This window comes from Leptosomus discolor, chromosome 1 (assembly GCF_034619465.1).
Source record: "Leptosomus discolor isolate bLepDis1 chromosome 1, bLepDis1.hap2, whole genome shotgun sequence".
In the NCBI taxonomy this organism is placed as follows: Eukaryota; Metazoa; Chordata; class Aves; order Leptosomiformes; family Leptosomidae; genus Leptosomus; species Leptosomus discolor.
This window is the reverse complement of record NC_141391.1, coordinates 211,639,061-211,645,079: the sequence shown is the minus strand read 5'-3', so window position 1 is coordinate 211,645,079 and position 6,019 is coordinate 211,639,061.

The window sequence follows — 6,019 nt, the reverse complement described above, 5'->3', positions numbered from 1 at the left end:
TTGGCCCTGCCCAGTTGGAAGGAAGCTTCCAAGTGGTTTTGGACTGATCTGCCAAACTTGGTGTAGGGAAAGATTTTTATTTTTCTCCTCCATTGTTCAAAAAAGGAGTTTCTGGAAGCAAATATGCCAGGACTCCTTATGATCCAGTAGTTAAATTTGTGCCATCTTGTTCTGTGGTAGGTCACTGAGGGGCACCGGCAAGGTTGGTTTGTGCCTGGGCCACTTCATTCTGATTGCCAGAATTGTGAGCTGGGTGTTCAGAAGGAGCAGCATGGGGTGATCACACGGCATCAGTATGAAAGTTCAACATTTTATTTTTTAACACCAATTTATTACTACTGGGTTCACCCTTGCGCTTCAAAGTTCACATTATAGTAAGCCTGAATGTTTCCCGATTTGACATGACAGCACACCGGTCTCAGAGGTGTTGGGTTGCCAGAGTTAGGAAGCCTGAATCCTCCTCCCTATACAGGCAGTGTGATCTGAGAAATACTTGGATCTCTAGAAGATAAAATGCAAGGGAAACTGCATTTATGACTAAAGCACCTATACTGGGGAAGGTTTAGGTAAAGGACAAAACTGTAACAAAATGCAATTAGCTGTTGCTTGCACAGTTGTACTGGCTGTAACAAAAGACGGGGTGCTCTGATCCCAAAACCTTAACCATGGGGTGTGCTTATCTGAGGGACCCGTTGGTAAAAAGTTGTTCGGAATAAAGGCAAGCCAGCAGGAATTTGTGTCTCTGGGTCTTAGGCAATGGCATGTGCCTAACACAGAAAAAAACGAGCAGAAGCGGAAAGGCGAGGGAGACGTCTTTTGTGGAGACGGTCACCTAAAATCCCCCTGAAGGACTGCATGGACCATAACCTTCCCACAGACCTAGTGTGAGGGAAAGCAATTGACTTCCTTCGTGTATCCAGCTTCATTAGGAGGGTGCTACAGTCATCATTAACTGCTACTCCCGTGCAGTCTGATCAAATACTAGCTTTTCAGCATCGGTCTCATAAAACAGTTAAAAAGTTTATTTTAATAAGAAGGACACGAATTCTACTCAGAACATACTAAATCAGGGCAAAAGACCATTGTTACATTAGTCATTCACCAAGCGAGCCTCAAGTTGCCCAAAGTGGGAACTCCTGAACAGAAATCCAACAGCTGTGATGCCAGCATTTACTGTGCCGAATTGCAGGCGTTACGGGAAGTAGCATTAGAGTCAGTAAAGCAGGCAAGGGCCAAGGGAGGTGGGACAGAGTAAGGTGAGTCCTGACACCCTCACTGGAGTGTTGCATGTGTGACGGCGTCACGGGCTCACCCTCCCTGGCGTGGCTCACGAGCGTCATCTGTAAGAAACACAAGGCTGCTCGATGACTGACAGCGACTGCTCCGTGGCCTTTAGTGCTGATTTCTTTCATGGAGGGCTTTCACTTCCAGAAACGCTGCATTCCAATTTTAAGAGCGATTAGCTAAAAGAAGCACCTGTTTTTGTCATTGCTTGTCCTCTCTCCACTGCGCTTAGGGGGTCTGTGAGAAGCTCCCAGCTCAGTGCTTTGACTGGTGAAGAGCAAGGGCTTGTTCCTGCAACTGGCAGAGGGGTTCTGGTTTGGGGATGGATGTTCTAGCGCAACAGGGTACATGGAAAACTTCACTGGGCCTCCAGCTTCAAACAGGGTAACGCAGACCATCCTCAAGGAAAAGCCATGCGTGGCACAAAGCCCAGGAGTTCCGCTGTCCGTCAGTGACAGCTAAGGGAGAGCAGCACCGCTTTTCGGGTACGGGGGCAGCAATGCCTTCCTTCCGCACGAAGGGAACGACCAGGTCACGTGTGGCTGTTCACCACGCTTCTGTGCTCCGACATTCTGCACGTCAAAAGGATGCTACAACCTGCGAGAGAGACGCTTGTGCACTGAAATGTACGTAAATAGCTTATGTCATCTTGTGATGTCGAGCAAAGGAGAATGGAACGACTCTGTAGGAGAAAGCCTTAGGGATGGTGGATACCACAGTGGAATGGGCAGAGTTATAGCAGGTATTTCGTACTTGTACGTGACAAATTCTTCTGGCAAACTTCCATAAATAAGTGCTTCTCCAAATTGTCCTTGGATGAAGATCCAAGTCACAGAGGAGACACGCTGAGCAGATCAATAGTGGATTTAGAAATAGCAAGTTTGGTGACTCAATATTTTACTTCAAGCCTGAAATAGAAACTATTCAAAACAAAGGCCTCAATAGTGTAAGATTTATGTTCCACTCTAAGCAGATGAATAGTCTTAAAATATACAGAAGAAAAACACCTACAGATGTTTCTTGGGCCAAAGAAAATCTTCCTTCACTGCACTTTTCATGTCATGCTGTCAGTGAGTTCTCAGCTACCAACACCAGGAAAAACAACCCCTTTTTTGCCTTTGTAGAGTGAGGAGTTGCTTTTATTTTGCTGGTTGTCACTGTTCTAATTATCTCTTGCAGACTCTGAGTTCTTGTTTTCTGTTAGGTACAGCTCATGTTCTCACACAGCTTCATCCGTAATTTCAGGTAACGCAAGAGCTGAGTGAAATCCATTGTGAAGAGGTATTCATCAGCTTGGTTGCAACCTTCTTCGTCAATAACAAGTAGTCCCAGCAGATGCACTCTTATTGGCTTTTAATTAGTTCCTTGTGCCAGTAGGATTTATGGGCTTTTTTCCCTGAATCCAATTTTATTACTGGAGTTTTGTGATAGTTAACGGTTTCTGCAATGATCAAAATCTGATGGAAACACTATTAGGCCAAAATCAAACTAATAGAATGATAATAGAGCTGATTTCATCTGAGGCGCATTAACCTTAATGAAAACACAGAAAATCAATGTGAAAGGCCAAAAGAGGAATTACTTACACATCCATCAAATCAAAATTAATTATTTTAAGAGGCTTCAGAAAGAGAGGGGATCTTAGCGCAGGAATACTAACAGGCAGACACGGGCATTAGCTGAAGTAGGTCTTCACAGAAAGATATTAGGTCTAACAGTGCAAAGGGACAAGAAACCGCAAAGAATAAACCCACAATCCACTGAAACCTGTTCATGCAACAGGGAGGGCTATTTTTCCGTTGTGGCCATCACTAACTGCAGTCCAGAGGGCAGATGGGCTATCATGACAGGTGGCCATGGCCGGCAGATGCTCACTAGCACAGGTTTTCCCTTAGGGGAAAACCAAGATAAAATGTATTTGTGTTTTAAGTAACTAAATACTACATGTCCATGAAACCCTACTTGTCCGCCTATCTCTGCTTTTAACAAAGGACGTTCTCAGTGTGTCCCGCGAGCGGTACCCTGACTCGATGTGGAACAGGAGCCAGAGGCGCTTCATTTCCACTTCAGATTTAAAATCCAGACAGGGAAGGGGCCAGAACAGTCCTGGGGGGTGGGCTTGAGATTTGTGAGCAGCAAGGTGTCTCTGGATTTGCAAACTTCAAGCCGCAGGAGCAGGCAAGCCGTCGTTACTCCAGCTAGATGCAGAGCAGGGGGACTGGGTGATGCTCTGTGATTAGCCAGGGTCACACTGGCAGTAAGCAGCCACAAGGATGGTGAACTTGAAAAACAAGAGTGTCCCAATGCCTGCCCACATGCCGAGATGCGGCACAAGGTGTTTCCCCGCTTCGATCCTGGATAAGCAGCAACATGGAGGAGCCCCCTTGGCCCTCAGCACCCACACGCTCCTCCCCAGCTCCTGACGTTATTCATCGCTCCGACTCCCCTGAAACACCTTTGCACGAGCATCACGCAGGTGGATGGATCCAGAATGAGGGGTTAGCCCAGCATGCCTGGGCTAGGCACGTGGTTTTGGGGAGAAAACCTCAAAACAAGAGAGTCTAACATGACACACGCCAGGCAGCTTGGTTGACAACTGTTCAGCAGAGCGTTTCTCTGAGTTTTTTCCTGCCATCTGCTGGAACTTTTTCTTGATTCCTTCAGCTACCACAGAATTCCTGTCCTTAATTTCTCTTTCCTAACCCAGTACTGGTACCACTGGCCTTTAAATTCCAGAGACATCTTCTTTCTTTGTGTATCGTCTTGCAGGATGGACTCAGTGCAAGAGCCTTGGGATCTGAGCTCAAAGCCTTCTGGTTTTGGGGCAATTTTGGGGTGATTTCTGCATATAATTGATGCAAGGGGAAAGTGACCAGAGTAATGAGCTGGTACATATTCAGAAATATTATTTTTCACAGAATCATAATTGCTTGCACCACAGAAATACTGAACCGGACCACAAAATCCTGTCACCTGCACAGGACAACACCTGGGTTTGCATGTGCTGGCTTAGCATAAGGGCCGAGATGATTCAGGTGATTCAGACGACTATGGCGCCTGCTGTAACCGCTGCCGGGGGACACTGAACCGCCACCGGCAGGTACTCGCGGCCGAAGCGGGCGCACCCGGAGCCCGCCGGAGCTGGGCGGACACAGGCCGCACAGGCCTGACTCCTCACGCAGCTCCACGGAGGCAGGTAACAATGGCATGACATCGTCGTCCCCACACCCGTGACCTCACTCAGCACAGCAGCTCCTCCCTACGCCACCACCGCCCCCTCCCTTGGCCCAAATCCTGGCGGGCATCCTCACCCTCCCCGCCGCTCGCCCACAACCAAGATGGCGCTGGGCGGCGCCGCTGCTGCCAGGAGTAACGGTGGCGCCCGGGAAAAAGCGCCTGCGCATGCGCGGGAGGGGGCGGGGCCGGATTGGAGTTTTGGCGGGTGCCGGGGAGCGCGCGCCTGGCGGTGAGCGGGGCCGTGTGAGGGAAGGGCCGGGGGGGGATCGGGGTCTCGGGGTCTCGGACAGCGATCCCCGGGCGGCAGAGGCTGGGGTGAGGGATCCGGCATCCATGGGGAGGTCCTGGAGGAGGTCGGGGTTCTCCTGAGTGGGGGAGGCGGCCGAGCGGGGAGGGGAGCCGTGAGGGGAAGGGGGATCCCCCGGTGGGAGCGGGGTGGATCCCGGGCAGCGCGGGGAATCGGGGATCCGCTGCGGGCGGGGATGGGGATCCCGCGGCTGCCGTGGTCTATGGGAAAGGAGGAGACGGCGGGCACGGCACGGCGGAGCTCCGCCGGGCCTCGGGAGCCTGGGGCTGGGCGCCAGGAGAGGGGCAGGGGGAGACCCCGGGGGGACCCCGCGGCCGCCCGGCCGAGCCCAGCAGGACCCTGGTGGGCAGCAGGGTGGATCCCTGGGCCAGTGTCACCGGCGGGACCGCGGGAGCCCTGGGCTGTGTGGTGGTCACTGGTCGCGCCTGCTCCTGTATACTTTTGAATTTTGCATTGTTCTTTCCTGAAAATTAATATTTTGGAGCAAGGGGAAAGAGGGGACTATTGTAAGTGAGTTTATGGGCAAAACAAAAGCCTCTGCGGCAGGAAGACCTGTAAGCACAGAGTTAAGGGTTTGGGTTTGTGAGTAACCCATTCCAGTGGATTTCTCTTCCTGTTATGTAGTCTTCCCTTGGCCATTTAAGTCTGCCTGTGCTGATTATTTTTCATGGACATGGGTCTGTGAAATGGAGGAGCTGTGAGAAATGTGGAACGTCTGCTTTTAAGAGTAAGAACAGTGCTGTGAGGAGAGAGCGAAACCCTGCTACCTTCTTCCATTTTCAAATGAAGACTGAATCCATTTCAGAAGATTTGTTTTAGTTAAATGCTAATTATGACTATAACACAGAACTGATGAGGTGGAAATGGTTATTACTAGGAGAACAGGGTAGGAATTTCTTAAGATCTGTGTCTTTTATAGGCTTTTTTTCTGAAAGTCGTGCCTTTACACTGCAGTGAGTTCTGCATAGGTCAGGCTTTAGATGTAGAAAATGTATGTGAGGGTTTTAGTGGAGTCCTCCTCTGCAGCTGTAAACAAAACCAAGCTGGTGTTTTGCAAATCATGAAATGAGGAGCCTGAACGCAATATGTATTCTAGCTGAGCCATATCTGCTTTAACAGTGTCACTGTTGTTCTCCCTGTAACAGAGAATATTTTTCCACGAGGGGCTCTTGAAGAAATCCTGGTGAAATC